General features: G+C 40.7%; 1 protein-coding gene and 1 long non-coding RNA gene across 2 annotated transcripts in view; both read left to right on the forward strand.

The window, feature by feature from the left end:
- GRK5 (G protein-coupled receptor kinase 5) overlaps positions 1–26024 on the forward strand; it is a 198570-nt gene that overhangs the window by 66004 nt on the left and 106542 nt on the right. The window lies entirely within an intron of this gene.
- LOC144587927 (uncharacterized) lies at positions 2180–4140 on the forward strand. Its single transcript, XR_013543186.1, has 2 exons — positions 2180–2311; positions 4044–4140. It is a non-coding gene; the product is annotated as an uncharacterized LOC144587927 (long non-coding RNA).

The following is a 26024-nucleotide window of genomic DNA, read 5'->3' on the forward strand; positions in this document are numbered from 1 at the left end:
CATCTGAGCATTCAGCCTGGAGGCAGGCGGTGCATCACAGCCTCTCCCAATTTGAAGAGACCCTTGTCCAGCAGGCCGAGGCAAAGAGGCAGTCACGAAAGCAGCAAAATCAGGGAGCTAGACAGGGTACAGATTGTATTTGTCCTCAGTGTGGAAGGGATTGTCACTCTCGAATTGGCCTTCTCAGCCACACTAGATGCTGTTCCAAGTCCTCCATACAGAGCATGTTACCATAGTCTCTCGAGACTGAAGGATGCCTACACAAAGATTGGAGATAAGGAGAGAGATGTATACTGCCTTGAGCCATTGGAGAAAAGTGGAATATAAAGGAAACTGAGCAAAAAAATTAAAGTGTGCCAGTCTGCTTCTGTTAAAGGAAGGAGAAAAAGTTAGGTAATAAACTAATAGTTTCTACCTTTGCAGTCACTTTGCAGTTTCTCTTCTGTAACTCTCTACATGATCTGTTCTATCTTCTCTCATATTTTTATAACTGTTTCTACAGTGGTGCCTCGGCTTACGACCATAATCCATTCCAGAAGATGGACGTAACTCGAAATGTTTGTAAATCGAAGCACCATTTTCAATAAGAATGCACTGAAATGCAATTAATCTCTTCCAGCCGAAGGGAAAAAAATACAAAAAATTCACAGCAAGATTCATTGGAAATGCAATTAATCCCTTCCGGTCAAAGGTTGGGGGGGGGGGGGGAGAATCAAGTGTGCAAGACCCATTGGAAATGCACAGAAAACTAATGGAGCAGATCGGAAATGCACAGAGAATAAAGGGGGCAGGTCGGAAATGCAAAGAAAACAAAAAAAGCAAGGGGAAGCATGCAGGACCCATTGGAAATGGGGAAAAAACCCAAAAGCAACCAAACCCCCCAAGACCCCAAGGGTCTCTGTGAAAGAGAGTTAAGAGCTGTTGGAAATAGATAAAGGGAGAACCACAGCACAATGTGCTGAGATCAATGGGTGTGCTCAAATTAGTGTTTCAGTTTATTTTTGTGAGTTTAATTTTTAAATTTAAACAAATAGAATAAGGGAAGGATACTTTGTTATAAAATGTTGAAGACAAGGATTCTACTAAAGCTTTGACTTTGAAAATTGTACTGAAAACACATTTGCTAAGTCCTGTTGTGTAATGTAAGCAAAGTTGTAAGATTTGGCAACTTCGCTTATGCTACTCAACAGGATTACAGCCATTAGGTCTCTTTGTTTTCCCCTCCTCCTAATCAAACATTGCTATTCAGATACTTACCATCTGTTTGAACATTCAAAAGTTTAGTAGATGCAGTACAAGTCAAATATATTGCATTATGTCATTCCATTTAGAACACTGGAAAAAGTATCTGGAAAAGTAGCCGATGAATTTTTTGTTTAAAAATTTTCCAGAAAAAACACAACTGTACAATTGTTTCAAGCCTAATATTACTATTGGTTGATCCTGAATTTGCAAGTGTAATTAACTTCCTGTTTAGCTAAGATGGCCCAATTAAAAATTCTGTCCTTAAAATTGTCTTTCTTAAAAATATCTTTTTTCTCTTTTAGCTCTGATCAGAAATTAAAGATCTTGTGAAAATAAAGATCACCATGGCTCCAGGCCTTGTCAAGCTAACAAATTTCCCCATCAACTTTATAAATCCTTCAAACAATCTTGTCATTGAGAAACAGCTTCCATATTATTTGAAGTAATGTTCCAAAATAACGAAATATTATTGTCCAGCTGTTCTTGGATCTCTTCTTGTAAAATACTTGACACTCAGATATATTTTCTTTGAGCATTATCCCAGTATTGGACAAAATGTGGAGTGTTTTCTGCCATTGAAGTCTTTGGATATGTCCACTTCATTGAAATGCATGGAATCAAAAGAAAAATGTTTTCTTCTTCTTCTTCATACCGTCACCGAAAATATGTGAAAAACAAGTCATTTTATGCATCTAGAGAGACTGAAAACTAACACTGAAAGAAGAGGCTGCCTGTACTTGACAGCTTCGAGGGCTTTAAGGAGTCACCAGGGAAATGTGTTTAAATGATCTCAGCCCACATTCTATTTACAGAATTTATTTCACAAAGCTTAATCCATCAGTGATTATCTTGGCAATGGCAAACCAGACAGAAACCAAGAAGACTATTGCTCTTTTCCCATAAAGGTCAAGCAACAGAATCCTGGTGCCCATGTTCTATTCTACCCAAAAATAGAGAATCAAAAAAACAACACACAACTGGAGAAGTAATGCCACAAAATAATTTGTTTTAATTTATCTGTGATCAAGGAATAATACATTTTGTACAGCGGATTGCTATGAACATGGTATGTGAATATTATGACATGCCAAATTTGTTCCCAACAATAATACAATCACAGATGGGGGAACTGGTCATTAAATATAGCTCTTTATTGAGTAGTATTGAAAATCTTTTTTGTGAAGGAAGGTAGAATGGAAGTTTGAGGGTCTGTTGTGATCCTATTGTGCAACACCAAGTTATTAATTCCAACTATAACTTATGTAATGTTTAAAAGTAGGAGCCAGTATATATGTTCATGCTTAGAAGTACAGTGGTGCCTCGCACAGCGAAGTTAATCCGTTCTGGATTAACCCTCGCTGTGTGAAAACATCGCTGAGCGGGGCAGAAAAGCCCATGCGTTCCAATCAGCTGCTGTGCTCACCGTTCAGCGATGTTTCTCCGATGGCCGGCAGCCATTTTCGTGCCCTCCCCTCGCTTAATGAGGACGCGAAAATGCTGCGCGTGGCCATTTTGCGGCTTCCGGCGGCCATTTTGTAGCCGCCGAACAGCTGATTGGCGGGTCGCAAAGCGAAGGTCGGTAAGTGAACCGCTTACCGCCCTTCGCTCTGCGATTTTTTCCCTATTGAGGCATCGGTATGCGATCGCATTTGCGATCGCAAAACTGGCCTTGTAGAGCGAATTCATCACTCTACTGTGCACTCGTTGTGCGAGGCACCACTGTATTAGCAACTTGCTAAGACAACATCTAAAATTCACCAAGGAGGAATATGTTTATTAGGATCAGCTATGAATTCAAAAAATACACAAGCCTTCAGATTTTCCAGAACTCTTTGTCATGGTAAATGATTAAAAAAAACATGCCTTCCTTTTTACACCCTCCAGCATGAGAAAGAGATCTAGAGAACCCAAAGTCTTGTGTTTCCTGTGAAATTATAGATTATCCTAATAAGGCCATTCCCCACCTTTGCATTTTGGATCTTGTTCTGTTCTTCTGGATTAACATAGCTTCTTTCTTTCTTTCTTTCTTTCTTTCTTTCTTTCTTTCTTTCTTTCTTTCTTTCTTTCTTTCTTTCTTTCTTTCTTTCTTTCTTTCTTTCTTTCTTTCTTTCTTTCTTCTAAGTGGATTGCCTTTTCCATTGTCATGGGTCAGATTACTTGTGCAATGTGAGATTCATGGTGGGGAAAATGTATCAGTGCAATCCAAAAACAAGGCATTTGTTTCCTTCTCTGCAGCTATTAATAGATTCTGAAAGGGACTGGTGTCTGGGAATTAATGTGTACATTATATGTGTAGTATATACATTATATGTACAGTAGAGAGAAATGGTTGCAACTGCCTTCACCTGGCATGTAATATGGATCAAAATCAGCCTTGCTCTGAAGCTTTTATTAAAAAATGAAAAGGCAGTGGGAGGTCCAGTGACAGTGTCCTGTTTCATATGTTGCAGCTGCACTGCTCACTAGGTAAGATTCAGAGTTAGCACATACATAGAGTAAATCGGGGAACTGATTATAATGGGTCTACTTCCAACATGTTTATGTGTGGATTTAGTCCATTGTCTGAGGTGGAAAAACACCAGTGACATGAGGTTTTGGAAAGCAAGGAATTCTACGCAAAATCTATACCCTGTTCAAGAGCGTTTGCTATAATTGACTTTAGGACAATGTTCATTTTCAGTGCTTGCTGTGTGATCTAAAGTTGCCATAATGCCCAGCAATGGCTTGAATCATGGTGCTCCCCTTTCTTGCATGTCAGCAATCTGTGACCCTATAATTTACTTCTTCCTCTGTTGCAGCTTCTGTTTATCTTTTTGGACCATCTTTAGCTACAAGCTCTGTTGCTTTTGATTCTATGTACATCTATCTCTGCAAACACCCAAGTATTACCAGGTAACATGCTAAGGTAGCTTCCTAAGGTGACTGCATAGCACTGCAGCATGCTGGTTTTCTAACCTCTCTGGCAAGGTAAGATCTGAAAGATGTACTCAGTAGTATTTTTAAGCAAAAACACTCTTAACTCAAGTTGAAATATAAATATTACCATCTGTACTTTGCCATAGGATTAATACCTCTTAATTGCATGTCACAAAATATTCAATTTTTATTGCAAGTTATCCTGATTTGAAGGGCAGATATAAACTAAGTAATTAAAAAAATAGGCCAATGTGCCAATGATTGATAATGATTCAAAAGTGAATTGGTTATAATCTGAGATAATCCTGTTATTTCATTAAAAGTGCTAGGAATAAGTTGTCTGACGTTGTATCATACTGAAAGTTTGGGGAAAATTGCCCAATTTTAAAATTACTCACATTTTGCTATTTTAAACTCAAGAAGTGACAGATTTATATATGTTGTTTTCCCTTAAGAAAAACCTGTTTATAACTGTCATTGGCAGATGATTAAAAACAGAGCTTGGAAAAGTTATTTTTTAGACTACATGTCCTAGCATTCCATGGGAGATGGTCATACTGGCGGAGACTTTTGTAGCAGCTGTTGTCCAAACTGTAATTTTTCCCAAGCACTGGAATTACACAGATCAGCTTTGCTGGACACAGGATGTGTCCAGATTGAAATTGAAAAGGGATTCATATTATTATTAAAACAAGTGAGTTGCAGTATGTCCTCAGTTCCGAATAGGAGAGTGCAGCTGGCAGGACAAGCAATTGTAAATCATAAAAGCCTGAAAAAATCTTGGTGGAGTTCTTCCTGTAAGGGCCGGATTACTGAAGCAACTGGATAAAGAACTCTCAGAACCACTATCCATTCTTTTCTTGAAATCATGGGAAACAGATGAGGTGCCAGAGGACTGGAGGAGGGCTAGTGTTGTCCCTATCTCCAAAAAGGGCAAAGAAAAAAAAAAGAAAAGAAAAAGAAAAAGAAAAAAAAGAAAAGAGGAACCTGGGAACTACAGGTCAGTCAGCCTGACATCAATCCCAGGCAACATTCTGGAACAGATCGTAAAGCAGTCCTTGTGCAAGCACCTAGAAAACAAGGCAGTTATAACTAGAAGCCAACACGGATTTGTCAAGAACAAATCTTGCCAAACTAATTTGGCAAGTTTTTTGATCAGGTCACTTCCCTGATAGACAGAGAGAATGCTGTAGGTGTAATATATCTTGACTTCAGCAAAGCTTCTGACAAAGTGCCTCATGATATCCTGATTAGCAAGCTAACTAGGTGTGGGCTGGATAGATCAAGTAGATCTGTGCAGATAGATCAAGTATCAGGTGGATACACAATTGGGTACAGAATTGTATTCAGAGAGTGATGATTAATGGGTCCTTCTTTAACCGGGAGGAGGCAACTAGTGGGGTACCCCAAGGCTCAGTCCTGGGCCCAATATTTTTGTAAAGACTTGGAGGAGGGAGTGCAGGGAATGCTTGTCAAATTTGCAGATGATACCAAATTGGGTGGAATTTCCTAGAAGACAGAAACAAAATTCAAAATGACCTTGATAGGATGAAGTACTGTGCCAAAAACAACAGAATGAAATTCAACAGGGATAAGTGCGAAGTACTGCACCTCAGAAAAAGAAACCAATTGTACAGTTACAAGATGGAGGATACCTGGCTCAGCAAAACTACGACCAAGAACGATCTTGGAGTTGTCGTAGGTCACAAGCTATATATGAGCCATCAGTGTGATGTGGCTACAAAACAGGCTACAAAAATAATATTTTAGGCTGAATTAAAAGAAGTATAGTTTCCAAATCCTGTGAGGTGCTGGTCTCCCTCTAGTCAGCACTGGTTAGGCCTCACCTTGATTATTGTGTCCAGTTCTGGACACCACACCAAATTGGAACAAGTTCACAGGAGGGTTACAAAAATGATCAGGGGGCTGGAAACCAAGCCTTATGAGGAAAGGCTGAAAGAACTGGGCATGTTTAGCCTTGAGAAAAGAAGTCTGAGTGGTTATATGATAGCACTTCTCTAATATTTGAAAGGCTGTCATACAGAGGAGGGGCAGGATCTGTTCTCAGTCATCCCAGAGTGCGTGATATGCAGCAATGGGCTCAAGTTAAAGGAAGCCAGATTTTGATTGAATATCAGGGAAAATGTCCTATTAGAGCAGTATGACTGTGGAACCAGTTACCTCGAGAGTTGGTGAGTGCTCCAACCCTGGAGGCATTCAAGAAAAACTTAGATAATCACCTGGCAGATATATTTTGATGGTGTTCCTGCATTGAGCAGGAGTTTGGACTTGATGGCCTTGTAGGCACCTCTTCCAACTTCACTTTTCTATGATTCTAAGGAATCAGCTCAATATATAATTTTACAACAAATCTGGATAGTAGAATTAGATACCAAAATATGCTACAAGCTTTTATTCCTGATTTATAAAGTTCAGCCCTGGTGACGATGCTACAATGACTTCTTTCTCTCTTTGAAAAAGACAACTTTAGATTGGATCATTATTGGCTTTCCATGACTTGCCATGCCACTGTCACTCAGCACTGAAAGGACCACACCTAATGGACAGAATGTAATCCTGAGCCTGGTAGAACCATTAGCGCCATCCTGTCAGTCATGGTACTGTGGTTTTTCCATTTTGTAGACTTTGAGGCTTGATTGGCAATGTAATTTGCCAACCACTTCCTTGAATTGCTCCATAATGGACAAAACATACTGTAAATTTCAATTTAAACGTCTAAAATCATTTTGAAGAGTATGCTTTAATAGCACAGGCACTGGGTTTTGGGCAGGTATATTTCAAATAGAAAAACATCTGAGTGCAATAGAAGCATTTTGGTGTAGCTACCAAGAGTATAGGTGCTAAATCTGGGCCAGGCAAAATGGGCTCTGAGTAGCTCAAATCTAGCCAATTCTGATGGACATAATGGCTGTAAGTTGTTGGCTCATATATTTCATTCCAAAATACTTTTTAAAGAAATGTGCTCTTCTTCTGCTGTTCAGACAAACCTTTGTTCTCTGTGTTCTTCTAAATACAGTTTGCAGGAGGTCTGCAGGAGGTCTGCAGGGGGGAAAACCTCAGTAAAAAGGCAGAATGAACACTTCCCAACAGGCAGCTTTAGGATTTCTGCATCTTGATTCATATTCAAATCTGGCTCACACAGGGTGGCTCCCAGATTTGGTTTTATGCGAGTTGGACCATTTTATGAATTGCCAAATTGCGGTGTAAACCAAACCTATAGCCCCATTAGGATTGAAGATCATAAGGCATCATCTAAAAGTAAGATGCCAGTGGAGTTCCTTGCACCAAGTAATCATCTGTCTGTGATTCTGGAATTTTTGTCTTGCATCTTCTGAATCCCAACTTTGTACTGAATGCCCTTTTCTGCCTGCACAAATATGGGGATATTGTATTCTTTGGACTTGGTCAGGGCCAACCAGTGGATGGGTTTCCTTTTGCTGTCTGAGTTCTCCGCAGAATTTACTGTGCATGGACAACGGCTTGGAGTAGGTGGCCATAGGTGTCTGGTGCTTATCTTATTGTCTGATGATTCTCCCTGGTTGTGTCTGAATTTTTGCTGTGAAACTAAGAATTGAGCAGGGCATGCTTTGGCTCCACTGATGGTCAACTCTTTAGCCCCTTTAAACAAAAATACCAGCTCTAAGACTTGTATCATGATTTTTTTTTCATCTGTTGTCTCCATACTTATTGTTCCTCCAGCTTAGCCTGGTGTTCCAGGTAAATATCAGGTATAGCATAAAATGGTGGTTAGGTCCTGATTGTCACCTATCATATTTCCTGGCTTTAACTTGTGCATTAAATGTTTTCTTGTAAATATTGCTTATTCATAGTATAGTCCAAAGATTCCCTCTAATTGGCCATGTCCATGAACCTTTGATGGAGAATGAAAAGCAAAATAAAGAGTTCATCATGATCTAGTTTCATGATAAACCAAAGCACAGCAGAGTAAAAGACAGTTTCCCTTAACTTGCTGTTCCCAATATTTTTTTTTTCGTGCTGGCACTGGGGGTTAAAACTGCTGAAGCCTCTATGCTGCAAGGTCAGAAGACCTGCAGTTGTAAGATTGAATCCACGCGACGGAGTGAGCCCCTGTCGCTTGTCCTAGCTCCCACTAACCTAGCAGTTCGAAAGCATGCAAAATGCAAAAATGCGAGTAGATAAATAAGTACTGTACCACCTCGGTTGGAAAGGTAAACGGCGTTCCGTGCTTGGAGGATTTTCTGTGGACAAATGCTAGCTCTGTGAGTTGGAAACGGAATTGAGCACTGCCACCTAGAGTCAGACACGACTGGACCAATTTTCAAGGAGAACCTTTACCTTTTTTACTAACTAAGTATGGTGGCTGATGGCAGTTGTAGAACAAAACACATGGAAGACATCAGTTTGGGCCAGGCTGGCATAAGACATTATGTATATCATGTTACTTTCCTGTATTCCAAGTATCTTTAGATTTCAGGGTTTGTTTTGGTTCTCTTCCTTAAGATACTTGGAACATAGGAAAATTAACATGATGCCCCATCCCTTTTGAAACAGATTTATTCTCCCTCCCCCAACCACTAGATGGGCATTGGGTGAAGAAAACCAAAATATTTCTTGTCCTCCCAAGATGATTGCACCATACCCTAGCAGCATGATCTGGGCTCTGCCCCAATGCTACTAGTATATTCTGAGGAGTGTGAGTTTGTTTATTGTTTGAGTTGGCAGTTTACACTGGAGTGGGAGGAAGAAACTGTTTTGTTTTGTTGCTTCCTCCTTCCTCCTTCCCTGTCTCCTCATGGATGCTTTTTTTTAATGCTGTATGGTGTGGAGATTTGTAGATTTCAGCACAATATTTAGCTTGCTGATAACCAGTTCTTGTGGATTTTCTCTCAGTTGCTACTTATCTCTTTGCTCACTTCACATTGCACTTTTCTTAGCATCTGGAATGTTCACCTCTAGTTGGCCTTGTCCATCAGCTTCTCTGCTTAGCTGCCCAATGACCCTTCTGCTTCCTCTATTCATCTGGTGATTGTCTGCCCTCCTCTATCTCTTTCTTTCTGCTTGTTTAGCTTATATTTTCCTTATTGCTTGTCAGCTTTATGAAGGTCATAAATTCATGAAGAAGTAAGTGGAAGGAGTTCTCCCAGCTGTATGGTAACATTTTCCTGCTGCCTTACACTGCCAGGAAATGTTGTTGGGGTTGGGGGAGGGTTGAGGGAAGATAGTACTTAATCATCATCATTATCATCATCTTAAAAATGCAGAGCTGGAAGCGACCTTACAGATCATCAAGCCCAGCCCCTATCAAGGAAGGCACTTTTAGGAATCAAACTCCCAGTCCATAGCCCAATACCTAAACCACTGAGCTATACAACAGTTCTTGAGCATTGAATGCATCGTCATCAAAATCTTGAAGAACAGGTCTCTGATAAAAAGTGTCTGAAGTTGACTTCGTTCTGAAAATAAGAGTGAGAGTTCTCCATTCTATGTGGGGGGGAAGGAACCCTGCGCTTGTATGGAAAGAGCAGATGTGTATCTACTCTTGATTCCACATTATTGGAACACATGACTGTTGTGAGACGTTTAAAGCAACTCTTTAAAATGATTTGCAAGATTCTCATTCTTGTTAGGTAAAATTCTGTCATAGTACAGTATCCATACCTTCAAAATAAAATCCATTGATAATCAATTATTTTCAGTCAGTCTCATTCTAGTAAAAAGTAGTATGTTATATGAGGTGGACCTCTCACAGGACAATGCTAGTACTAATATTTTTATTAATATTTCATATTATATTTTTAAATGCTGCTTTACAAGATGTGCTCAAATGTTATACGTATTTTTATGCACATATTTCCTCAACACTTTGAGCAGTTTTGGTCCAGAAAAGTAGTTTGCAAACATTTAAGTAACTAAATAAAAAATCAACCTCTTTTCTTTTTGCTCTGCGATCTCAGGAGAGTTCACCTGGGAAGGGATACATTGTGAGTTATTAATTTACTTTTTAATGGCTATAAGAATTTAGATTTCCCACTAGATCACATAATTTCCCCACTAGATCACAACGTTTCCAAAAGAAATCCAAGCCATTGGAACAGCTCTTCAATTTTTGAAGAGCTGTAAATTCCTCGATCTTGGCAAAGATAAGCGAATGGATTTGTGAACAAATTCTTGGCCCTTTTACCATCTCATTTTGACTCATAATACATCAGAAGGCCAGCAGTGGAGGAAAATGAGCAAGACAATCAATTTCCATATATTTGGCTTAAAATCACAGGTAATTGTCATGCTGGGTTCATCAATAAAACAGCAATGTTAGAATGGGCGTACTCAATTTTGCAGGCTGCTGTGATTGCACAACTGACCGTGACTGAAACCCTGAAAAATGCAAAAACTGCTTGTGTGATTGCCCTTACACACACACAGTAAAATCCAATGGGATTCCTGCCCCCAACATTTAAAGACAGTTATTTTGGGTAATTATATCTTTAGTTTTTAGGGTAAAGAATTGCTATTAAAAAATTTGTCTTCACAGCTCAGAGTATGTGCCACTGGCTTTCTTGGGACAGCGGTGATGTCACTTGAAATAAATGATCCATATATTTCTTATGGATCATAAACCAAGGGATGTTTAAGTCTAACAAGGCACAGCAGGCTGTCTTATGTTCAAATCAGACTGTTAATCCACCTTGCCCAGTACTGCCCACACTAAATGGCATTGACCTTTCAAGCTTCCTGACAGAACCCTTTCCTATTATATGCCATCAGATCCTTTTAACTTGAGATCCTGAGCATTGAACCTGAGACCTTTGATATGTAAATCACATGCTCTATCTCTGAGCTCTGGTCTCTCCCTCATACTGACAATAAATAATGACCAAGCCGGAAGAAATATCAATAATCTCAGATATTCAGATGATACCACTCTGATGGCAGAAAGTGAGGAGGAATCAAAGAACCTCATAATGTGGGTGAAAGAGGAAAATGCAAAAATGTTCTGAAGTGCAACATAAAAAAAAAAATAAGATCATGGCCACTGGTCCCATCACCTCCTGGGAAATAGAAGGGGAAGATATGGAAGCCGTGACAGATTTTACTTTCTTGGGCTCCATGATCACTGCAGATGGTGACAGCAGCCACAAAATTAAAAGACACCTGCTTCTTGGGATGGAAGCAATGACAAACCTCAACAGCATCTTAAAAAGCAGAGACATTACCTTGCCAACAAAGGTCCACATAGTCAAAGCTATGGTTTTTCCAGACGCGATTTATGGAAGTGAGAGCTGGATCATAAAGAAGGCTGACCGCCAAAGAATTTATGCTTTTGAATTGTGGTGCTGGAAGAGACTCATGAGAGTCCCCTGGACTGCAAGGAGAACAAACCTATCTATTCTGAAGGAAATCAAACCAGAGTGCTCACTGGAAGGACAGATCCTGAAGCTGAGGCTCCAGTACTTTGGCCATCTCATGAGAAGAGAAGACTCCCTGGAAAAGACCCTGATGTTGGGAAAGTGCGAAGGCAAGAGGTGAAGGGGACCACAAAGGATGAGATGGTTGGACAGTGTCATCGAAGCAACCAAGATGAATCTGACCCAACTCCGGGAGGCAGTGGAAGACAGGAGGGCCTGGTGTACTCTGGTCCATGGGGTCACGAAGAGTCGGACATGACTTAACAACTAAACAACAACAACAACAAAAAAGGTGAAGGTTGTGTTGTTGCTACTGCATCTCATTTGCAATGGCCACTCTCCCATGGTGTCATTCAATCAGGCCAATTGATGTCACATTGAGGGATATCTTGTTCTGGACAACTGGTGGTGTGACCATAGATTACCTCAGATGCACCACTGCTTGTTTAACTGGAGGAAAATTGGATTTAATTTAGCACACTCTTTTCCTCAGCTAATGTGACAACTCTGTTGGGCCTGGTTTTTTTATTGTATAAATTTTTGCAGTGTTTGGGGTGCTTGTATCCATAGTCTGTCTACATCAGCAATGTATCTGGTGCTATAATTTTAAAATTGTAGTTATAGTTATATTGCTTACCTGGGTTATATCCATCACAGTTTTGCACAACTAGAAACCGTTTCCATTTCTCAAGAAAAGGCACCCACTTCTTGCCAACCCTCATGCAGCCCTGCCTGTGCCCTGTGGAAAAATGCTTCTGAAGTTTGAGGGACCCTTCAAAGCCATTCATGACATGGTGTAGAGGGCTACAGGAGACAGGGAGAAATGGAATAAAATCTGCTGCTCACCTCATGCAAGCAGAACTACCTCCCCCTATCACAAAGCCACTGCAAGAGACAACACACAAGGAATATTTCACCAGCCCAGGACACTTTTTAAATGGTTTTTGTTTTTCCATCTTCAGAGTTAGGGTTTTACATTTAGATTTTGAACTTGATTCTATTTCTTTACTAGAAGTGTTCTTGTTTGAAGCCTGTTTTACTAAAAATAAACACAGTGCAAACAGCCAAGCCAAAATGTAATAAACTGTTTTTTAAAAAATACGATAGGCCATTTCATCCTGTGTGGATAAAGGGAGGGAAGGATGGAAGGACTGAGTGGTCATCACCCACTGAGAATGTGCAGTGTTTGATTTATTTTACTTTATTCTATATCTGGAAAAGGCATCATGATAGGTGCCGGTATGATACTTTCACAAGTGAGGTGAGAGTAGACTGAGATTGAAGGTGAAATCATGATGTGTGGATTTGCTGTGATACATTTGTTTTGTTTTAGTTTGCATTTGACAATTTGAGCATGCGATTTAGTAGCGGTTTGGCAGCCTTTAGAAAGTAGAGAAGAAAATGTTCCTGGCTTTGGCAGAAGTGAGAGCAACAACCTTCCCTAACACTCTCATTTCCTTGTATTTAAGGCCTGACTTCCAGAGGGTAGGAGGTTGTCCTCACATCATGAGTAAGTTCAGATGGAAGCGTGGGGAGCACCAAGGAACTGAAAACTCATGAAAAGAGAGAAGGGGGTGGGGGAGAGAAAGCACGCTGCGTTTCTTATTTCTTATGGGGCATGTCCCATCTGGTGCCAGGAAAACAAGGAACCACCAGCAGAAAGTTGCTTGCCCTCATAACCAGTGTCACTCAGCCATCTGCACCGCAGCTCGGAATGGCTGGGGTCGGCTCAACATCTTGTAATTCCAAAGCATATAAATTGTGGTCTCTTCAATTTGCTGTCTGTGGATCTTTTGGAGGAGGCTAAAACACTGGGTTTCTGTCTGCTTTGCTTACACACAAGGCTGTGGCTGGTATTTCTTGTTCATGTGTTTCAGGCAAGTATTTTGGATAAAACTCTTATTGGGTGTTTGCATGTGGTTGACGTTAAGACTTTCCCCTTGGAGGATGTTGTCTGTCGTTAGTGGGAACATGATGAAGACTAACTCCTAAATGTGAATTTGTTCTTCTACCTCTTTTTCTAAATACTTGGTGCAGAGCTTGGAAAATGTACACTTTTGGACAATATTTCCCAGAATCCCTCTGTGGGCATGCTGGCAGAAGAACTGTGGGAAGTATTGCCCCACAGAACAATAAACGTTTTTACCCATAAAAATGGGAGAATGACAAAATTTTATTACCACATCAAGCAAATTATGCTAGTCTTCACCATTCTGTGTAGCATCTCACAAAAGCAGAAAAGTATAGTGTGATATGAGTACTGTATAGTGTTAGAAAGAAAATGTTGGCACTGTGCAAAAACAGCCCCAAAAACTAGGCATAACTATTACTTGAAGGACCAACAATGGTCAAGGTATCTATTAATGTTGTTTTATATATCCAGTTTATTTTTAGCCAAGATGTAATTAGCTTGAAAAACTGGTTGCACTTGTTGTATTTTTAGACCTTGCCTATGTAACTGAAGTATTATTTGCTTCTTCCTCATACTTTGCCACTAAATGCCTCAAGAACTGAGCAAAAGCTAGTCAGTGGGGTTGAAAAACCAGTCATAATAAGCTCTATTGTAGACCAAAGGTGCTTTAACTTTGTTAGAAAAAGCCTACCCAAATTGAGACGATAATTGTCCGATGTATCCACATTTGAAAGAGCAAGTGTTTCAGTACATGGTTTAGTTGCAGGCAGACATCATGAATCTGCTTTTTGAAGATTTCACAGTAATTTCATGAAATAGATACAGTGGTGCCTCGACTTACGAACTTATTTGGTTCCGGAACTCTGGTCATACAGTGGACCCTCGACTTACAGACAGCTCCACTTACAGACTTTTCGAGTTACAGATTTCTCTGGCTTCAAAATTTAGGTTCGACTTGCAGCCAGAGAATCAACCTACAGACCAGAAAAAAACAAAAATGGAACAAAAACGGCCAGCTACAGGATCAATCGGTTGTCAATGCATTGTAGGTCAATGGAGACTCGACCTACAGACTTTTTGACCTACAGCCACCATTCCAATACGGATTAATTCTGTAAGTAGAGGGTCCACTGTAACTCGAAATGGTCATAAGTCGAAGCACCATTTCCCATAGGAATGCATTGAAATGAAATTAATCCATTCAGGCTGAAGAAAAAAAATTACCCAACCCCCCCCCCCCCCCCAAGCACTGGAAGACCCATTGGAAACACAATTAATCTGTTCTGGCCGAAGGGGGGTGGTGGAAGAGCAAACAAACCTTGCAAGACCCTTCGGAAATGCAAAAAAAGCAAACAAAACATGCAAGACCCATTGGAAATGCAAAAAAGCAAAGCAGAAAGCAAGCAAACCCTGAAAGACCCATCGGAAATGGGGAAAAAACTCCAAAAAGCAAACAAACCCCCCCAAGACCCATTGGAAATGGGGGAAACCAAAAAAGCAAACAAACCCCCCAAGACCCATCACAGCACAGAAACATAAGCCCCGCAGCCCAAAACCACACTGCAAAACCCACCCAGAACAGTTTTTTAAAAGGACAAAGCAGCACCTTACCTTACCAGGCAGTCCAAAGCCTCCTTTGATCACACTCACTCTAACCGTTGGGGCGAAAGAGCTACAAAGAAGCAGCCTCTTCACCTACCAACGGTCAGCAATTTGAATTCCCCACCTTTTTCTGGTTGTAACTCGAAGCTCCGGCCGCAAGTCAAAGCAAAATTTTGTGGCTGGAACTGGTCGTAACTCAAAATGGTCGTATGTCAGGACGTCCGTAAGAAGTCGAGACACCACTGTACATTCAGAAGAGGAATTTGAGAAACAGATCCAAAGGAGAAAATAATTCATGCTGAATTCATTCCGTAAAAGATGGCAGTTTAAATCAGATATGGGCAGGCTTGTGAGGTTGAGTTTATTTATTTAATAAAACTTCAGGGTTTCAAGTGGAAAAAAGTGTGGCCCAAGAGGCTGGCCATACACTTAAAATTAAGTAACAAATGTATTCATTTCAGGAATGAAGAATCTCTTCCTGGCTTTCCCCTAGTTTTCATTTCCAGCAGCCTAATTTAGCAAAAAAAAAAAAAAAAAAAAAGAAAGAAAGAAAGAAAGAAAGAAAGAAAGAAAAAGAAAAGAAAAAAGGAAAGGAAAGGGAAAAAAGGGTCCTCATTTGTTTTTACTATGGCTTATTAATTAAGTGAGATAATTCCATCCTGATCTACATCAAATCACCCAAATATTTATCAGTAGGATAATAATAAGACTCTCTAGTGATGAAGCAATTTCTTATATTTCCATGCCCATCGGTTTTGGTGGTTAAGAAAACAGTGGCCACTCTCAGTTTGGCATAAAATATCATCATTTAGTCGTGTCCGACTCTTCGTGACCCCATGGACCAGAGAACGCCAGGCCCTCCTATCTTCCACTGCCTCCCGGAGTTGGGTCAAATTTATCTTGGTTGCTTCGATGAAACTGTCCAACCATCTCATCCTCTGTCATCCCCTTCTCCTCTTGCTGTCACACTTTCCCAGCATCATTTTCCAAGGAGTCTTCTCTTCTCATGAGATGGCCAAAGTACTGGAGCCTCAGCTTCAGGATCTGTCCTTCCAGTGAGCACTCAGGGTTGATTTCCTTTAGAATGGATAGGTTTGTTCTCCTTGCAGTCCAGGGGACTCCCAAGAGCCTCCTCCAGCACCACAATTCAAAGGCATCAATTCTTTGGCGGTCAGCTTTCTTTATGGTCCAGCTCTCACTTCCATACATCACTACAGGAAAAACCATAGCTTTGACTATTCGGACTTTTGTTGGCAAGGTGAAGTCTCTGCTTTTTAAGATTCTGTCATCGCTTTTCTCCCAAGAAGCAGGCGTCTTTTAATTTCGTGGCTGCTGTCTCCATCTGCAGTGATCATAGAGCCCAAGAAAATAAACTCTGTCACTGCCTCTATATATTCTCCTTCTATTTGCCAGGAGGTGATGGGACCAGTGGCCATGATCTTAGTTTTTTTGATGTTGAGTTTCAGACCGTTTTTTGCACTTTCCTCTTTCACCCTCATTAGGTAAAGGTAAAGGTAAAGGTTCCCCTTGACAATTTTTGTCCAGTCATGTTCGACTCTAGGGGGCGGTGCTTATCCCCATTTCCAAGCCATAGAGCCAGCGTTTTGTCCGAAGACAATCTTCCGTGGTCACCTGGCCAGTGCGACTTAGACACTGTTACTTTCCCACTGAGGTGGTCCCTATTTATCTACTTGCATTTGCATGCTTTCGAACTGCTAGGTTGGCGGGAGCTGGGACAAGCTACGGGCACTCACTCCGTTGCGTGGATTCGATCTTACGACTGCTTGGTCTTCTGACCTTGCAGCACAGGCTTCTGCGGTTTAGCCCACAGCGCCACCACGTCCCCTTCACCCTCATTAAGAGGTTCTTTAATTCCTCCTCACTTTCTGCCATCAGAGTAGTATCATCTGCATATCGGAGGTTGTTGATATTTCTTCCGGCAATCTTAATTCCGGCTTGGGATTCCTCCAGTCCAGCCTTCTGCATGATGTATTCTGCATATAAGTTAGATAAGCAGGGAGACAATATACAGCCTTGTCGTACTCCTTTCCCAATTTTGAACTAGTTGTTCCATATTATCCCTGTGCAAAAACCTAGACTGCTGTAACGGTTTTCAAAATACTATTTTGACAGTCTATCTATTGCAAAAAGCTGTCGCCTGCATCCTCTTTCACAGATTGCAACCTTTCAATCATATTCCTAGTGTGGATGGTTTGTAAAAAGTATAAAACAATCAAGGTTTTAATATTGTTGTACGCCGCTCAGAGGCCATTGGTAATGGTGTGGCTAAAAAAATCTTGTAAATGAATAAAGCTTAAGAAAGCTTTTCAGAAACTTTGCCAGTTTTCAAAAGAACAAGACAGAGGCCAGGCAAAGCTCTGTGAAGAGCGCTGCATAACTGGGGTCTCACCACAAGGAGGCACTCTCCACAAAAAATCTTCCGTCTTTTGGAAAGACACTGTGCTGTATCAGCAATCCTATACATTGCAATCTTGATCTGAGATAAATGCCCACCAAGCGGGCTTAGATTCATAGGAACACAAGAGGAGAGTGTGGGAGTAACTAGTTACAAGTAATTTAAGCAGATGTACATTTGGGTCCTATGTTTAGTAGTAAAGTTCCTTTTTAATTATTACAAGTAACACTTTCAAGCATCACTTTTAAAGGACATTTAAAGACATTTTTAGAGATACTTGACAGGTTCTTTCCCATTCTCTTATCAATGCAATGTGACAAGGGGAGTATTTTTCAGTTTTTTTCTTTAGTGTTTTTTTATGAATAATTCCAAAGTGCAATATGAGACCTGGCTGTTGGAGGGAATTGGAGAGAATTTCGCTATTTTTTTAATGGCCCTTTGGGTTAAGGACACTGCAGGGCATTAATAATGAGTGGTATGATAAATTAGTGAGGCTTTATTATTGTTATGTGCCATCATGTTGCTTGTGATTTGTGGCAGTTCTAATAAGGTTTTTGAGGCATTTGAGATATTTGACAAGGGATGTTTTTGTATCCTGACATGCTGCCTGGAGAAGATGTGGCAAGGAGGGACCTTTCTGGACTGGGGTGACTGTCAATCTATCTAGCACTAACCAACTGTTTCCTCCTGCCACGGTATTCTAAGAGAGCCTCGCCTCTCTGCTCGGTGGCCTTTTCCGTCTCTTTAGTCTGTTGAAAGCAAGGCAGTCATGTTTGTCAGTGTGCTGTTGATCTGTTCACAAGTGTAAGTAATGAAACTTTTTATTCTTTCTGCTGCTAATATCTCAGAGTGAGTGTATTGAGACTGTAAGTGCCAGTTAATGAGAAAAGGGGCGGTCTACTCTGGGGAAATTGAAGCTACCGCATTCTGCTCTGTGAATCCCTGTGATTCTGTTACACGGCTTGAAGAATTTAACACAAAAAATCAAAGCAAAAATCATGCAACATTTCTGTGTGCCTATGGAGATGAATTCATGTCTCTTGAATCTTAGTCTGGCACTCCATGTACTACATCACCCTACTCTGCCATCCCTCGTTAGAAGCAATGATAAAAAGTTTATAACATACCTCCGCTTTAGAGGCATTGGCAGAAAATCAGTATAGAAACATTTTAGTAATAAACTAAATGAAGTTAATGTGCCTTGATTTTCTTATGATAAGGCTACCAAGATGTTCTTAACTTCAGAACAGTGAGTGATCTTTTTTTAATTGTTCCTGTGCATAGAAGTGCTGAGAAAAGTCATGATTTTTTATCACCACTCCCAGAATTTTCAAGTTTAGTGAAAGAGCTGAGTTACACTCTTCTTTTTCATATCCTCAAAGGTGGTATTGTTACTATTGTTTTTCAAGAAATGCTTTGTATATTGCCCTGAGAGTAACTGCTTTCTTCTTTTGTTTGTTTGTTTAAGCACTGACAAATGGCTCAGACAATTCCACACCCAGGCAAGGTTATATTTGAGAAATATCTCCATCTTTTTATTCTGTTCCCTTTCACTTTACCCTTTCAACCTTTACCCACTATGCTCCTGGACCCAATATTTGGCTCCGAAGGGATTCTGTTGTTGCTGCTGCCTGCTGGCTTATCACGGCCATGGTCTATCTTGACACATAATGGTGTTTCATGAGTTACTATGTCTAACCAGTAAGTACACGTATCTTCAACGTATTCTGAGAAAATTCAGAAGTAGGAGCTTGAAGAAGCTGTGTTTTTAGTTTAATTATGGAGGTCACTCCTGGCAATCACTCTATAATATAATGGCTGAGTAGTTCCTGCTTTTAGATGATTTCAGATTATTATTCATGTTGTTTACACTCTTGAATGTGCCCCTGGAAGTTTTCCTGCCACTTTAGGAATGAGATCAGGGGAAAGCAAAAATGTGATGGACATGGAGATGGCAAAATCTGTTGGAGGAAATGTACTTTTCCATGTATGTCTGGCTTGCTGGCCTACACATTCCTCTCCCTCTACCTGATGACAGTATTATGTGCTGGGCTGTGGTGGGTTGTTAGGCAGCTGCCCAAGGTAGCTGATCCCAGGTGCCAATGAAATTTTCCATTGACCAGCTAAGTTGAACGCTGGCCATTCTCTTTTCAGGTCTTTCCCTCCCCAGTAGAATGCAAAGCTCACCGGGATGCTAAACTTCAAAACTCTTGTATCATAACAAGCATACGTAGACCTTGTAAATCACGACTTCAAAGTTAGTACATTGAGAGTGACTGTATGTTTTACTCCTGGTGCTGCTAGCATTTTACAGGCATGGTCAGTGACTCAGCCTTGGGCTGTCCTAGGAGTCGTATCCTCAGAAGCCCTTGCCTGGTGAGAAACACTGTTGTGTGCAAAGAGAGCTAGATGGAGCTCTGTGCGCTGCTAGCATTGACCCAATGCACACTGAGGTGTAAAGAGGGTGGTTCTGGTGATAATATGTGTTTGGTGACGTGAATGCTTAAACAAATTGCAGTCTCCAATATCAGACAAATTAAGCTCAATCTGATGATAAATATTGGTAGAGCAGGGCTTGTGGATGCCTAAAATCTTACTATTCAGACTCAGGATACGTATATGTGATGCCATACAGGTAGTTTTCAATGGTTTGATTTTTCAAATAAGCCAAGAAATAAATAGATGGCACAGACCTCTTGATCTTGTTTCCCTTGGCATCAATAATAGCTTTTCTTCCAAGGCAAATCATCATCATCTTAGAACTGCAGAGCTGAAAGGGACCCTAGGGATCATCAAATCCATCTCCTCTCCAGAAGGCACAGTGGGGGAGTCAAACTCTCAGCATCTAGCTGTCCAACCAGATGTCTAAACCATTGCTCTATCCAGCAGTTTACAAGCCATAGAAAGCTAAGTGGGTCACAGCAGAAGGCAGAGTATTAAAGCCCTCTTATTGCTTCCTCTCCAACACCTAGAATATCAATGCAAATGGGGGGTTATCTTTCCTACCTTTTTATTTTTTAATCACAGTAGGGGCTGACTGTGTAAATGATGTCATGCTTATTTTGTTCCTATGTGACATGCCCTAGAATGGATACCTAGATACTTCTACTTTGTATGTTTAATTTTGAACTATAAGTGGAGTTTTCAATCACTGCACAATCAACTCTTCTTCTTCTTCTCCTACCCATGCATGGGAAGCAGAAAGGGCATGAATGAACTGTTTATGAGGACAATAAACCTGGGAGTGTCTGTAGAATTTGGATGTGCAGTGTAAACAGGTTCTGGAGCATGTCTTAGCATCTGTATCCTGCACTGGTGGCAGGTAGCCCATCCTCTCACTGGCTCTGGCTATGTGGAAAGAATAATATTTTTATAGAGATGGACTATTCCATCAATGACTCCTAATGTTTAAATGCTGGCACAAACAATTTCCCTGTTCAGGTCTAGCATGCAATTCTGCATTTTTTCAATCTTTTCCCACCACTGCTTGGAACTAATATATAGAATGCATCTTATGAAAATACCATTCTAAAACCCTTTAATATTGTTGACCTTTTGTAGCTTACAAGGCAATGTGATTTGGGGCTACTTTGCACAAGGTATTTTTTCTACAAGGGAAAGGGATTAGCTGTATGCGTGCAAGTTAGAAAGAAGCTCTGCTTACGCATACATGTTGAAGTAACAGTTGTTACATTCCACAGCAGAGCTGGGAAGTAACTTGTTAGTCTAACAAATTAATTTTGGAATGAGTTACATTCGACAGTAACAAATTGGAATGGTTACTTTTTTGCTTCTAAAGACCAGGGCTGTAATTTACTATTTTTCAATGGAAAGAGAATGGGTTTTGGGCGCATAAATAGTTTGTGTCCTGAGCGGTGAGACAGGAACTTGAAAATATCTGTCCAGACTTTGATTTCTCAATTAAAATCCTTAGAGGTCTGGCTGAGGGGATTTCTCCAGACTTTAGGGGCCTGTAGTCCACAAATTCCAAAACTCTGTGCCTGTCCGCTACTGACCCAATGCACTGAGTAGCAGTATGAATTCCTTTATTTTTAAAAGTAAAGTTGTAAGCTATGTCTTAAAGTGCCACCCAGAATAAATATATTTCTCTAACATAAAGTGATATCTGTCTAGTGGAAATTAATCTTACATAAAATAGTGATTAATCTCAGGGAAATGAGCACACTTTGCTACTAGCCCTGTCTCAGTAATAAAAGGACTTTTCTATTACCATTCTGTCTTCCTATTTCTGTTTATTCTGCCATCATGAAAGTTCGTGGCGAGAGAGAGAGAGACTTTATTTATATGTTTCATATGTAAAGATCTCAGGAAATATTTGTATTACAGATACTAAAATAACATCAAACAGTGATGAAACAATTTAAAGCAAATTAGAAGTCTTTGAGTTGAGCTAGGTCTAGTTCGGCCTAGCTTTTTGTTCAGAAAGAAAGCTCCCGGCTAGCACTTTGGTAGGAACAGGAAGATTGGGTAGAGCTAGGCCTAGCCCAGACACAGAACTTTCCGCTTGAGACCTTTCTCCCAGGTGAGCCACAGGTAGGTGTCTTATCAGTCAGGAAAAGCTCCCAGGTGGAGAATTATGGGATTTGTAGTCCAAAAATCCTACCCCTAGTTTCTTGTCCCATCCCCTAACAAAATGTTAACCCCCAGAAATTGCCTCCCAGAGACTGTAGCCCTTAACAGAAAATAAGTTTCCATCCTACTTTGATGATGATGATGATGATGATGATGATGATGATGATGATGATGATGATGATGATGATGATGATGGTAGAATCTAGCCGACCTCCCCCAAAATCTGAAATTGAATTCCCTTTGAGGTTGAAGGAGGTTCGCCATCTGCTCTGCAACCCTTTTATGAGTTCTTTTTTCATTTTTATGTACAAATACTTTTGCAGCTGCCTATTTAGAAGGTACAGAATTAGTTGAAGTGTGCTTCCTTTAGTTTCCTGGAATGAAAGTGTTTGCTTTGTGCTACATATAACAAGAACCTTTTGAAGCATTCAAAGTAGATCATTGCCCTGAAATATTCTGTAAACAGATATCATCAAGGGGGAGATTGAATAAAAGCACTACAGAAGAAAAATAAGTTATGTACTTCGGCCAAAAGAGCTATAACTGGACACAAGCATCCGGAGGTAGAAAGGCTATTTTTCCTGTTGCCTTCTTTGATGACAGAGTACTTAACACAGCCAAAGCCACTACAAATAGAGGCTACAAAACCTTTATTCATAAAACTCCAAGGAACATTTCCAAACTCTAAGGCACTGGTTCCCAACCTGCGGGTCAGGACCCTCAAGGGGGTCTCAGAGTGTTCTTTGGAGACCGTCGTCATGGCTAGTTTTAGTTGCAATCAGTTTGAACCATTTCCCATATGTGTCCACTTAGAATTACACTCCATTGAATTCAATGCCATTTATTCCCAGCCAGTGGATGAAGGCATGTATGCGAGCCACCACCATAATCTTCCACTCTCCTGCTTTTTCTTTTTATGGAAGGTGGAAACTTTTGCTGCACTGCCTGGGCTGCTGGCTGCTTTGGTGGCGGTGAAGCAAGTGCTGCAGTGCCAGCCGGTGTCCACCAGAAAAATTTTGCCTTTATTCCATCCCAGTGCTGCCTTTGGAGCAAGCTGCTACCCCACCACGCCACCCCACAAACCAAGCCTGCTCACTTCTGGTTCCCGAACACTCTCCTCAGCCCAGGATGGCTTAAAATCTGGACTACAAAGAGAAGTAATTTCTGTATGTGCGTATGTATGTGTCTTTCTTTCTCACTCCTTGTTAGTAAAGGAGAAAGGAAAATTGAATCCTGAATTGTGCAAAAATGTGTAGTCAAATTTGGCACACAGAGAACAGACAGACACACATACAGAGAGATGCACACCTCCACTCTTTTCCACAGACTCACAAGGCCTGCCCAAGTCATTTCCTCAGAAGTAAGTCCTGCAGGAGCTGGAGGAGGATTAGTGACACCTAAGTGAGCATGGCCTCATAGCCTTGCCACTTCAAAAGGGTTAGGAAACACTGTTGCTCTAATTCTGTGATGGGAGGAACTCAGGTATGATTACAGTTATTTGGAGGCATCTAGATCTCCAAAGATATCTGACTGTTCAAGTGTCAATTTGTCATGCAACGTAGGCCAAAAATGTCTTCCATGAGAATTGTCACAATTCTCTTCCAATTTCATGGACAGGAAATGCCTTTCAAAAGAGTTTCAAAGGAAAAGAAACATAGGGGAAGGATTCCTGTGTTTGCCTTATTCTTGAGGCTATGTATAAATGTATACTCTTCAATTGTACAAGCATCTCTAGGACAACTGGCAACCGCCCTGCATTTCAGTTAAATCCCAGGGAAGACGACATCATAAGGTGAGTCCTCCTGCAGGGCCTTTTCAAGTTAAGAATAGTAGGCAGCCAGGGAAGTTGCAAAGTGTTCAAAGAAATCAAAAACAATTCCAGCTTGGCACAAAGGTTGCCTAGTCAGGAGCACCCCATGCCCTGAGGTTTCATGGCTGAAACCTGAGACCTAAGGTCAGCCGTTGTGATGTTGGTAAGGAATATTGGACTGAGGTTCAGAGAATGTCCAGAAATGTTCGTGGGCCAGATGATTATAATCATCATCATCTTAGAACTGCAGAGTTGGAAGAGACTTGGTGGATTATTAAGTCCAGCCCTTGCCAAGGAAGTACAGTGGGGAATCAAACTCCCAACCTCTGGCTCTAAAGCCATATACCTAAACCACTGGGCTGTCAACTATGGAAGAAGGCACAAAAGAAATCCAGGTAGATGGATGCAAGATCTGAGTGAAACCTTATTAACCAGCAATCTGCAGGCAGGAAAATGCCTACCATTTTTTTTTTAGCAGCCAGGCAGTTGGCAAAATATGCCCAGCAGGTGTTGTGTTTGGCACCATTCCCACCAGGGCTGGCATTTTGCGTTGATTGTTCTGCAGCAACTCAAACACATGCCTGGAAAGATTCCTGCTTCCAGATCCCCTGCCCCAACCTTCCATTGCCCTGCTACCAGGCCTTGTACAACAAGAAGGCTTATCACTTACAGTGCTGGAGAGCCATACCCTGCCTGCTCCAAAGGACCCAAGAACATGCACCCACCAGCTCTCTACACAATCTTTCTCCCCTTACCCCTGGCATGGCAATATTAAGTAAACACAGCCCACATACAAAGACCTTCATGCTAAGCCAGTAAACTCTGGTGCCACCTGGCAATAGGTAGAGATGAGTGTCTGGGCTTTAAGAGGTCTCACACAAAATAAAACCAAGCTTTGTCCTGATCCTACTTGAACAACTCTGTTTATGGGCTAAAATCCAAGTTTCACATTAAGAATTTGACTGTATGATAGTGTCTTCTTCCATTCAAATGTTCCAGCTGTTTTAAGTGATTATAATCATTAGGACTGAATAAAAGAAAACCCATAGAGTGAGCTGTGGACTATTTTCTGCTCCATGTTGAGGATTAGAGATGGACATGAACCACCACTTTGGTGGTCCCTGCTGGTTCATCCTTTGAATAAACAGGTGTTTGGCAGTCCTCAAATAAAGGCAAAGGCATGATGTTAAGTCATTCACATGAAAAGGCCCTTCTGTATTTAGGAAGTGTTAGTGCTTGCACCCTCTTCACAGATTGCTGCCTTGTCATGGTGAAGGGGCTTGAGTAATTCAGAGAAGCTATGGGCTATGCCGTGCAGGGACACCCAAGACGGACAGGTCATACTGGAGAGTTATGACTAAAAGCTATCCACCTGGAGCAGGAACCGGCAAGCCAGTATCTTTGCCAAGAAAGCCCCATGAACAGAAACAAAAGGCTAAAAGATATGACACTGGAAGATGAGCCCCTCAGGTCATAAGGCATCCAACAGGTTACTGAGTGGAGAACAAGTACAAGTAGCTCCAGTGCTACTGAAGTGGTTGGGCCAAAACCGAAAGAACACTGAGCTGCAGACGTGCTTGGAAGTGAAAGGAAAGTCCAATGCTGCAAAGAAAAATACTGCATAGCAACCTGGAATGTAAGATCTATGAACCTTGGTAAGCTGGATGTGGTCAAACAGGAGATGGCAAGAATAAACATTGACATCCTGGGCCTCAGTGAACTAAAATGGACACAAATTAAATTCAGATGATTATCATATCTATTATTGTGGGCAAGAATCCTGTAGAAGAAATTGAGTAGCTCTCATAGTCAACAGAAGAGTGGGGAAAGCTGTACTGGGATACAGTCTCAAAAATGATAGAATGATTTCAATACAAATCCAAGGCAGAGTTTTTAACATTGCAGTAATCCATATTATTTATTTATTTATTTATTTGTTTATTTGTTTATTTATTCATTTATTTATTTATTTATTTATTTATTTATTTATTTATTTATTTATTTAACTTATATGCCACCCACTCTACCCAAAGGTCTCTGTGTGGCTTACAACAATTAAAATACAATAAAATACAATAAAAAGATAAAACGATTAAAATATAATTAAAATTGACATCAGGA

Source organism: Pogona vitticeps, chromosome 3, assembly GCF_051106095.1.
Source record: "Pogona vitticeps strain Pit_001003342236 chromosome 3, PviZW2.1, whole genome shotgun sequence".
Taxonomy (NCBI): Eukaryota; Metazoa; Chordata; class Lepidosauria; order Squamata; family Agamidae; genus Pogona; species Pogona vitticeps.